General features: G+C 39.2%; 1 protein-coding gene across 2 annotated transcripts in view; it reads right to left on the bottom strand.

Moving 5' to 3' along the window:
• Positions 1 to 12,067, bottom strand: part of ODF2L (outer dense fiber of sperm tails 2 like) — a 273,656-nt gene that overhangs the window by 72,480 nt on the left and 189,109 nt on the right. Inside the window, exon 23 of one of the 2 annotated variants that reach the window (XR_003794340.1) lies at positions 1,702 to 2,145. The exons of the other annotated variant lie outside the window; for it this stretch is intronic. The gene's annotated coding sequence lies outside the window, so the exon portion shown is untranslated. Of the gene's footprint in view, positions 1 to 1,701; positions 2,146 to 12,067 lie in introns of those variants that run through there. 2 annotated transcript variants of the gene reach the window in all.

Below are 12,067 nucleotides of genomic sequence, written 5' to 3'. Positions count from 1 at the left end.
CTCAGCCTCCTCATTCATAAATGAGGATAATAATAGTACTGATCTCCAAGGCTGTCATAGGGGTTCAATGATATAAGGTAAGTGAAGCTTAGATAGCGGCAGACACAGAAGAGCTAAATGAACGCTGTTATCATTGACACAGTCCTCAGCAACAGCCCTTACATTAAATAACTTGCAGTTCCTGGAATCGGCTACGATGCTTCATATCTCCACGACTTAGTGCCTGTTGTTTTTAATAACAGATGTATCAACTGAGTATTCACTCACCAGGTATTTATTGAACACCTACACATGTCTGTGGCCCCAGCACCATCAATTGATTTAGTGCCAAAGATACGGCAATGAACAAGATAGAATAGGTAGGTACTAGCTCTCCTGAAGTTTACACTCCAGAAGTGAGGATCCAGACAATAAAATATTTTATGAATATTTCAATGCATGTGGTATTTAATACTAAATAAATGAATATGAAATATCAAATACAGTTTGGTGCTTGAAGACAGTAAAGGGATTGGGTGGCTGGCTGAACTACTCTTCTTGGAGATGAGAGCAGGTCTCTCTAAGACAATGACAAGAAGGAACCTGGAGGCACTGAAGTCACTATAGTCCAAGGAACAATGTTTAATCAAAGTGAACGCTGAATATACATATAAATTATTGGGTTGCATTTTTTTTACAAATAGAGTTTGCTAAACGAACTCAAACATGACTTTTCACTTCAAGTGGGTATTTTGAGTGTTTCAATTTAAATTGAATACAACCCAGGTAGTTTGAAACATTCTCTAGCATTCCTATATTCTGAGGTTATTTAGTGATTTCTTCTGTAATAGGCGTTATACTACATCTCAAGAAAACAATGATAAAAATATTCTTGTGGATAAGAAAAAAGACATCACAATACAGTATAAGAATTATATGGAAGGTGCTATGGGGCACAGAGGGAGAGGTACAAGAAGACTTTGGCTTGGGAAACTGGAGTAAGAGTAGGTTTAAGTGGGATGATGAGTTCCATTTTGAACACGTAAGCTTGCGGTGTCTGCAAAAAAAATCAAGTATAGATGTTGAAAAAGAGCTTGGATGTAAAGATTTAGAGTTCTCTTGTTGCCAAGGAGATCTTGGCATGTGTGTATGTGGTAGCTGGAGTCAAGGAAATGGACAAGATTGCTAAGAGAATGCATGCAGACTGAGGAGAAAGCTGAGGACAGATATTTAAGGGTCAAAAGGAGGAGGCAGAACCTTTGGAGGAGTTAGAGAAAAAGTCATGTGCTGTCATGGAGACCAAGACAGAGTTTCAAGTTGAAGGGAGTATGCACTGTGTCAACTGCTACAAAGACATCAAGGAAGATAAGAATCTGACAACTAGTTAGACACAGGCAAGGGCAATGGAGGTAGAGCCAAGGCCAGAGTGGATGGTAAGGAAGTGGAAACAATGAGTGCTAAAAGCTGTGGAAGGCAGACGGAACAAGAATCAGAGAGGACAACTGTGTGGGGAGTTTTAATGAATACTGGAAAGACTGAAGCCCAGAGAGGCGAATGGTTGACACTTCTGATAGACTTGTTCGTTGGAATCCAAGCAAGTGTGTAGATTTCACCTCTATCCATGAGGATTCAGTTAGTAAAACTAATTCTAGTTTGAAATGGAAAAATCTGAGCTTGGTACCAAGTCTACAGACCACTTCTACATCTGCCCTTGTCTCCCATAATATAATGGCTACTGTTGTTGAGCACTTCCACGTGCCTGGTACCGTGCTTGTGCCTTCTGTAGCTTTGGTCTTTGTGGGCTTGCCTGCCTTGGGGTACTCTGGTAAGTACAAAGTCCAGACACATTTTTTAAAAGTTCTTTGAAGTGAATGAAAGAGGCTGAAATCAGAAGCCAAAAACTCATCAAAATAACGCTGTTCCTAGAAGACACCTTGATATAAATTAGTTTCATGCAGAAACCCAGTTCCTTTTTAGTGCTGTCCATGCATTGGAGATATCACAGCAGGCCTGCACTTCCCAGGGCTAAGCCACCAGCCTTGCCCTTTGCCAGCACAAAATTGAGCCAGTGTGTTGCCTTCATCCTGAAGGTGGCTGTGAGGTTGCTGCTGCTGCTTCTTTGGTGGCATGACAGGTAACAGCAGAGGGTGAGCATCAACCTGGAGACTGAAACATGGCTCAGTGTGACTGCAGTTCAGATCCTAAATAGAAGATGAAATGTTCTACATGCTCTGCTAGCAAGACCCTAATTCCAATATTAATCACCCATGATGGGATCAATTTCCAACTGCTAAATGAAAGGGCATTGGGTACCACCCTACATTTGCATATAGGTATTTGTGTGTGCCACTGTAAATGCCATGAAATTCTATTTATACGTCATAATCACATACACTGCTCAGTGTAATTTATATGTAGACACTGTTTACTTTAAAAAAGAGAGCTAATGATTTTGTTTGACTACATCATGCAGTTTAGAAAAATTTCCAACAGAGTCAGTAATCCAGTGTACTTTTAATTTAGTCTAACTCCACCTACCTTAATTCATATCTGTTCTTTCAACGTGGTTTAGTTAAAAATAAAACAAAAATTTTATCTGAGGTGATATATTTGATGTAAGGTCTTAATGATTCTATGAAAGGAAAAAACAATGACAGTGCATTAAAAATTTAACCCAAAAGATAATAGACCAAAAAAAAAAAAATGAAGTCATATTCTATGTAAGGGACTACATAGGCCAGATTAGGGGGAGAGTCCTATTTTATTTAGTGTGTACAAATGCAGTCATCCCTAAGTCATCCCAAAAAGCTTCTGTTAGTTTAAGATTAGATATATATCAATAAATGGTGCTGCTTGATAGAATAACTCTTCGGGGATGATTTTTATGAACTGAGGTTTAGAGAGAACAAAGGAATCTTATTTCACAATAGGATATTTCTAAATGTTCATTTTAACAAAATGGCTACAGATAGTCTTTTATTTATTGCCAAAGAATCTACAGTAGGACCTAGGCGCCAATTGGATAGAAGAAAATCAGATAAATTTGAAACAGATTTACAAGAAAACCCAAGAAAGAACAGTTGATACTCTGCGTTTTCAAATGACTTGCATAAAACAATTCAAGTTTCTAGCGTGTCTGAGGCCTGAAGTAACTGTCAGATGCGCACGGCTGGGGAGACAGTGAAAGTGAACCCAGCTTGAAGGGAAGAGGAGGGCCACCCTGGGGCCCATTTATGGGCTAGTAAGACTTAAGGAAAGAAGAAGCCTCCTAAGTCAGATAGTCTGACCACCAGTAGCACCATCCCTTGGTTGGATGGCTATAGGCTTCTGAAGGACACAGTCTGCTGTATTTTCCTCCTTTTCAAGCCACTAGATATTTCACATAAACATTAGGGTGACAGCATTGTAGCAAACCTATACTACAGTTCTGTGACATGCTCCCTGGCCTAGAAGAATTCTGAAGACCCTCTGTCCCCAGAAACAGTTGCTACCATTGTTCAGTCAGATTTTCCTGAGGAGTGAAAAAGGAAACAGGGAATGACTATTACACTCTGGGCACTGTCAGATATATCATCTCATCTAATCCTCACAGCAACCTTGTGAAGTCATTATCTGCATTTTACAGACAAGGAAACTCAGTCTCACAGACGTTAACCTGAACAAGCTTACACAGCTAGTGAAATTAGTGACAGAATCTCAATATGACTAAAGTATGGCTCCTTCCAAAAGGTTTCTCGGTGACTCAGAATGGGTCTGAGCCTTCGTATTTCCCAAATACCTCCAGGGACTCATCAGATTCAGTTCATTCTCTGTGGACTCAGGTGGGAGCAAAAGGACCAGCCACAGGGAAAACCTACCCTTCTTGAAACCTACGAGAGAGACTACAGCTTGGTGCAAATACTAGGTCAGTGGTCACCAGCAGGTTCCCCAGGAGAAGTGCATCTGCTCCCTAACTGCTCAATGTTATTAATAAGAAACACCCCTGAAAGGAAAGAACAAGGAAAAGGCAAATATAAGTGATTGCTGAAAACGGAAGAACATGCACAAAGAGAAAACATAGCTACAATATTAACATTAGACTAAACAAGCTTTCAAGGAGAAAGAGGACATTACGAAATGAAAAAAGGTATCATTCACAACCAGGATACAACATTTTTATGCCAAGCAACATTAGCACCAAAGAAACTCTTGGTTTCCTCGGTGCTAATGAACCCAAATACAATACTGAAAATAAGGACAACTTTAGAAACATAGTATGTATATATCTGATAGATGTATACATAGAAATATCTACATTACAAAGAATACACATTCTTCCAATTGTGATACTTGATTGCGTATTTGGCTACAAATAACCTTAATACACTATTGAAAACAAAATTTTCCAGGCCTTACTTTCTGATTATAGTCCAATAAAACAAGAAATCAACAATAAAAAGAGGATAAAAACTTAACTACTGGAAACACTCTATATAATCTTAAGCCAAAGTAAAAGCAGGGCTTCCCTGGTGGCGCAGTGGTTGACGGTCCGCCTGCCGATGCAGGGGACACGGGTTCGTGCCCCGGTCCGGGAAGATCCCACATGCCGCGGAGCGGCTGGGCCTGTGAGCCATGGCCACTGAGCCTGCGCATCCGGAGCCTGTGCTCCGCAACGGAAGAGGCCACAACAATGAGAGGCCCGCGTAACGCAAAACAAACAAACAAACAAAAAGAAAAACAAAGTAAAAGCAAATTATTTAGACAGTAACAAAGGACCACTTCATATTAAAATATATGAGATATGGCTAAGGCTAAATTCAGATGAAAATTTATTCCTTCAATAATTTTATTATCAAAATAAAGATTCAAATTAAATCATTTAACTTTAAATATTAGAAAAATACCAAAATAAACCAATAGAAAGTAGGAGACATGAATTAATAAAGATACAAGATTAAAATAATGAAATAGAAACTAACAAAAAGAAAAAGATAGAAAATATTAAAAACTGAAAGACCCAGTAAGTCTCATTAAAAAGACAAAAAAACACATGAGATTAGCAATGAGAAAGATACCACAGATACTGAAGACAGGTATCCATGGAAGACAGGAAATTATATATGTGGAGTATTGAACAATTAATATGTAGTAGTTATCTTCTGCTGTATTAGTAGTTTCTAACTTTACCTGAAGATACTGAAATTATGTGAGAATATAGCTATCAGATAAGATGGATGTCTCTTTTTCTAAGCAGAGTTTTCTTTTATGATTAATTGATTCATGTATCTCCATGGCTACATGTGAAATATTTTTAATGCTACTCCACCAAGACTTTTCAACAGCTTCTTTTAGCTTGATTCATGATCTTTCAGTGGTAGTAAAACTATATGTAAAAATATAATCTTAGAAATTGAAGCAACATGGATGGACCTAGAGATTGTCATACTGAGTGAAGTCAGTCATACAGAGAAAGACAAATACATATGATATCGCTTATATGTGGAATCTAAAAAAATGGTACAAATGAACCTATTTACAAAACAGAAATAGAGACACAGATGTAGAAAACAAATGTATGATTACCAAGGGGGAAAGGGTGGAGGGAAGGATAAACTGGGAGATTGGGATTGACATATACACACCACTATATATAAAATAGATAACTAATAAGAACCTACTGTATAGCACAGGGAACTCTATTCAATACCCTGTAATGACCTATATGGGAATAGAATCTAAAAAAGAGTGGATATGTGTGTATGTATAACTGATTCACTTTGCTGTACAGCAGGTAAAATTAAGAAAACATTGGGCTTCCCTGGTGGTGCAGTGGTTGAGAGTCCGCCTGCCGATGCAGGGGACACGGGTTCGTGCCCCGGTCCGGGAAGATCCCACATGCCGCGGAGCGGCTAGGCCCGTGAGCCATGGCCGCTGAGCCTGCGCGTCCGGAGCCTGTGCTCCGCAACGGGAGAGGCCACAACAGTGAGAGGCCCGCGTACCGAAAAAAAAAAAAAAAAAGAAAACATTGTAAATCAGCTATATTCCAATAAAAATTAATTTAAAAAGAGAAATTGAGATTTCTCTTTTTTTTTTTACTCTTGTTAGGAAGTATTTTAGGCTGATAAAATACGGTGCTGCCTACCAAGACATTTTCTTTCAGAAATGAAAGAACCAATCTTCACCTACCACTGCTCTCCCAAATCCTGCCGCTGTGGTTTTGGAACACATAGTCCACCATATTTTGTTGAATGATGGGCTTATAATAACTACTTCATAGGGTTGTTAGGAGGATTTAATGAAACAATGTGTATAATGTATATAATGCCTAACACAGTGCCTGGAACATCCTCACCACTCAATAGATGGTAGCCATTATTTTAATAATAACCTTTATTATTGTTACCACTACTATTATTTTGGTTAAGTGTTCCAGGCAAAAGGAATAGCATGTACAAAGATGGTGGGTATGAGAAGGCCAGCAGGGTGGATTTAGGGAGAACATACCCAGGGTGGTTCAGGACTGGATTCACATCAGGATTCAAATCTGGCTCTGCTACTTCCTTTCCTGTATGACTTTGCAAAGTCTGTTTCCTCACTTTCAAAATGGGGATAATAGTACCTACCTTATGGGGATGTTGTGGGGATTAAATTAGAAAATAATGTGAAAGTACTCTGCCCAATGCTTGGCACATATTCAGGTTTCAGTAAGTTTCAGCTAAGATAAAAACTATGTCAGGAAGCCTTTATGAATTGAACTTTCCTAGTGATAACTAAATCTTCTGAAAAATTTGGTTTCTCCATTTCATCTTAGCAATACATTCCAGGATTCACCCAGGTAAGGTCTCCGAGTTTGATCCCAGGATTTCCTACTCAGACACTATGGAGTGCTTTCCACCTAACTTGTCTCAGCACCACGAGCCAGTGGGGTCTTGATATTATTCTTATATATTTGTTGCAAATATGGCTCCCATTGATCCTTTTTTATAGGTTTGAGTTCATTTTTCAATAACTGTTCCTATGGTTTGTACGGCTGTTATCAGGTTTTAAGATTATAGTTATGCTAACTCCCTAAAATGAATCAGGGAGTTTACCAGCTTTTTCTATGGCTTGGAATAACACAAATAATATAGGTATTACCTGCTTTGACAGATTAAATAGAACCCAATTATAAAAGTGTCTGGTTTTGGTACCTGCTTCTGTGGCATATCTTTTTTTTTTTTCCTTATGGGAAATCTTTAATTGTCTTTCCAGTCTAGTAGTATATAGTTAGGTGTCTATCAGGGGTTTTTTTTTTTTTTTCACCTTTTCTTAGAACACCTTTGGCACTTTATATTTTTATAGAAAATCATATGATTCTTCCAGATTTTTAAACTGATTATCATATCGTCACACATAATATTCTTTTACAGTTCTTTTAATCTATTTAGTAGATATGGTATCTTGGTATCATGATAAATTGGCCCAAGATAAGAAATCCCTAAATAAATACTACTTGATCCAAGGCAAAGTTACTTGCATCTTAATTGTAGTATTTTTTTTATTTTATAAATTTGGGGGAAAAAAGCACAAAGATTTTAACTCCACTCTGCTAATGGAAGAAATACAACTCTTTAAGAATTGTCAACTTACATGACTTATTGATATTTAACTAATTTGAATGATTAAATCTATCCTCACAACTAAACAGGAGTCTCTTTTAAAATGTGTCAGGATAATATGATAGAGCTCAGGGAAATACAGCCATTATTTTGTAATAACTTTAAATGAAGTATAATCTATAAAAATATGGAATCACTATGCTATACACCTGAAACTAATGTAATATTATAAATAAACTACACTTCAATTTAAATATAAATAATTAAATAATAAATGCAAAAAATTAATCTGTCAGTATAGAGAGGTATAAAAGACATTTTGATTTCAATAGGGAAAATTCAAATATGCCTCATATATTAAATTTCTTCATCACAATAATGCTATTATAGTTATTCAGGAGAGCGTGTTTGCTCTCAGATGACATGTACTGAAGTATTGGGTGGAGTGCCATGGTGGTTTCTTCTTGCAAGTGGTTCCACAGCAACAACAAAATGGGAGGACATAGCAAAATATTTAAAAGTGGTGACTCGATGTGAAAGGCATAGGGGTTCTATTGTACCAATTTTTCAACTTTTCTGAAGGATTCTAATTTTTCAAAATAAAATATGAGACGAGATGTACTTACAGAAAATTATCTGCCTTTGTCTCTTCTATCTTAGTAGCTGACACACAAGTCATTGACATGCTTTTATTTTCCTCTGTCCCCATTCTAATATTTATCTTTCATGAATATAATCCCTAACGTTAAGACCTACTAATGTACCAGGAAGAGACTACTACAAATAGATAATGACAGTCCAATATGGAAAACTCAGACAGATGCAATTTCTTTTAAGCTGTTCAAAAATACTTAGGTAACACCACAGACCCTTGGTTCATTATGTGACTTGGAGGGATACCTAGAACATTTCTTGAGTGGCTGCATGATTCTAATGACACATATTCTTGTCTTTCATCTCCCCTTTTCATCATCTTCCAGGCAACAAGTGAAATCCCCAAGCCTGGAGTGGAGTGGCCTTACTCCAAGCAAGTGGGTCTCTCCTGACCCCTACTGATTGAGGCCAGGAAGCCTGAGGATGACATCAAAGCTCCCAAATTCTTATGTGGGGATGGGGAATTTCCCACCCGAAAAGGGTGTTGGAGGCATCAAGATTTTTTAAAGTTCCCCAGGCGATTAGTATGAAGCCAATTTGAGAACCACTGCTCTGGAGACTTGTTTCTCAGTGTAGTCTGAGATTTCATGTTGGCAGAAATGAGTGCTTTGAAATTAGGAACCATACTTTATCAAAGGACTGTAGATTTCACGGTATAATATGATACAGCAGGCCTTCCTTGAAAGTTTAGGAAATATTAGTTAAGAGATACTACTGGCTTCCTGATAAGCTCTTGACAATCTGTGGACTTTTAGCAAACAGAAATACAGTTCACATTACCCCATTATTACCACAGCTGTCAAGTGCCCAATTGTTTCTTTTACCAAATACATTGAGTTGGGCTGTGGGTTTTTACTGTTTCATTTGCCTCTCTGTTTACAGTTTTAGAGTGTAAATTGAAACTGAACTTTAAACAAAAAACAATTTTCTGAAGCTATTCTCTAGAGAAAATGCAATGAAAGATAAGACAAATCATGGAATGCATTTATTGATAGCAAACAAGTGATTTTTTTTCCCAGCACAGATGACTTATTAACTCAACTAATATTGGAGATATGCCACACAAGTAAACGTTTCCAAGGGTGGTTATGGACGTGATAATGAAAATTTTGTGCATTTTGCTTCTTTGGGTTTGTCACGGTTGTTGCTGATGCACCAGTGTTCTGAAACTTTCCCCCACAGCAAATTTGACACACGCCCCATGCAATAAATTACTATTCCCAGTTTGACTGATTCCAGCAAGAACAAAAATTTCACAGACCACCCAAAGGCTGATTCACAGTATGTCTTTATTTAAAATATAAAGTAGAGGTGTCATTTAGTGAAGGCTTAATATATGTTAGGCATTGTGCTAAGTATTTTCATGCTTTTTTCATTCAACTCTCAAACAGCCCTATGATACCTATATTTCATCTACCTTTTTTTGGAAGAGGAAACTGAGGCTTAGAGTTTAATTTATTTGCTCTAAATCAGCCAACAGAGACCAAGCTCTTTTCCGCTAACACTTCCTACAGTTACTGAGGGTCAGAAAGGTTCTTCCCAGTAACATCTCTTGACCTGAGCTGGAATTCTGTGAAACATGCTAGGGGCAGAAGCCTGGTCTATGGGGCTTCTGTACTTTTAACTTAACCTTGTCTTGCGCAGATGGAACACTATGTTGACAGGATCATCTCAACAGGTGTCAGTGCTTGGCACCAAGACGTTTTACAATGCCAAAGAGTTCCAGGAAGTAGCCAGCCTCCTACTTAACGGGCTCCACTTGCTAATTCCCCAAACGTCTGAGAAGGCGATGAGGTGAAGGAAAAGTTGCAGAAATTAATAATTTATTGGGGTCTTTTTTTTTTTTTTTTTTTGCGGTACGTGGGCCTCTCACTGTTGTACTGTTGTGGCCTCTTCCGTTGCGGAGCACAGGCTCCGGACGCACAGGCTCAGCGGCCATGGCTCACGGGCCCAGCCGCTCCGCGGCATGTGGGATCTTCCCGAACTGGGGCACAAACCCGTGTCCCCTGCATCGGCAGGTGGACTCTCAACCACTGCACCACCAGGGGAGCCCCTGGGGTAAGTCTTTTAAGCCACACTCTTTTAACACCAGCAACAACAAAAATCCTGATTTCATGTACCTCAAAGATATTGTGGATTTGGTTCCTGACCACCACAATAAAGCATACTGCAATAAAGCAAGCCACAGGAATTTTTTGGTTTCCCAGTGCATATAAAATTTATGTTTACACTATACTGTAATGTATTAAGTGTGCAATAGCATTATATCTTAAAAAAATGTACATACCTTAATTTTAAAAATACTTTATTGCTAAAAAATGCTATCGTCAGTGCCTTTAGTGAGTCATAATCTTTTTGCCAGTGGAGGGTCGTGCCTCGATGTTGATGGCAGCTGCCTGATCAGGATGGTTGGTTGCTGAAGGCTGGGGTGTCTATGGCAATTTCTTAAAATAAGACAACAATGAAGTCTGCCACATCGATTGACTCTTCCTTTCATGAACGATGTCTCTGTAGCATGCAATGCTGATAGCATTTTACCCACAGTAGAACTTCTTTCAAAATTGGAGTCAAACCTCTCAAATCCTGCTGCTGCTTAATCAACTCAGTTTATATAATATTCTAAATCTTTTGTTGTCATTTCAACAATCTTCACAGCATCTTCACCAGGAAGAAGATGCCATCTCAAGAAACCACTTTCTTTGCTCATCCATAAAAAGCAACTCCTGGGCTTCCCTGGTGGCGCAGTGGTTGAGAGTCCGCCTGCCTATGCCGGGGACGCGGGTTCGTGCCCGATCTGGGAGGATCCCACATGCCGCGGAGCGGACGGGCCCGTGAGCCATGGCCGCTGAGCCTCCGCGTCCGGAGCCTGTGCTCCGCAACGGGAGAGGCCACAGCAGTGAGAGGCCCGCGTACCGCAAAAAAAACAAAAAAAGCAACTCCTCATCTGTTAGTTTTATCATGAGGCTGCAGCAATTCAGTCCCACCTTCAGGCTCCACTTCTAATTCTCTTGCTATTTCCACCACATCTGCAGTTACTTCCTCTCCTGAAGTCTTGAACCCCTCAAAATCTCATCCACGAGGACTGCAATTAACTTCTTCCAAACGCCTGTTCACAGTGATATTTTGACCTCTTCCCATGAATAACAAATGTTCTTGACGGCATCTAGAATGGTGAATCCCTTCCAGAAGATTTTCAATTTACTCTGCCCAAGAGGAATCACTATCTACAGTAGCCAAAGCCTTACGAAATGTATTTCTTCAATAATAAGACATCCAAGTTGAAATCACTCCTTGATCTATGGGCTGCAGAATGGACGTTGTGTCAGCAGGCATGAAAACAACATTAATCTCATTGTACATCTGCATCGGAGTTCTTGGGTGATGAGGTGCCTTGTCAATGAGCAGTAATATTTTGAAATGAATCTTTTTTTCTGAGCAGTAGGTCTCAACAGTGGCCTTTTTGGCTGTTTGTTTTTGGCCACGCTGCGTGGCTTGCGGGATCTTAGTTCCCTGACTAGGGATTGAATCCAGGCCATAGCAATGAAAGTGCTGAGTCCTAACCACTGGACCACCAGAGAATTCCTACAACAGTGGGCTTAAAATATTCAGTAAACCATGTTGTAATCGTATTTGGTGTCATCCAGGCTCTGTTGTTACATTTATAGAGCACGGGCAGAGTAGATTTAGCCTACTTCTTTTTTTTTTTTTTTTTAATTATTTATTTTTGGCTGCATTGGGTCTTCATTGCTGCAGGCGGGCTTTCTCTAGTTGTGGTGAGCAGGGGGCTACTCTTCGTTGCGGTGCGTGGGCTTCTCATTGCGGTGTCTTCTCTGGTTGCAGAGCACGGGTTCTAGGCA

Source organism: Monodon monoceros, unplaced genomic scaffold (assembly GCF_005190385.1).
Source record: "Monodon monoceros isolate NGI ecotype Baffin Bay Population unplaced genomic scaffold, NGI_Narwhal_1 Super_Scaffold_18, whole genome shotgun sequence".
NCBI classification, from domain to species: Eukaryota; Metazoa; Chordata; class Mammalia; order Artiodactyla; family Monodontidae; genus Monodon; species Monodon monoceros.
This window is presented reverse-complemented; position numbering and strand designations above follow the sequence as displayed.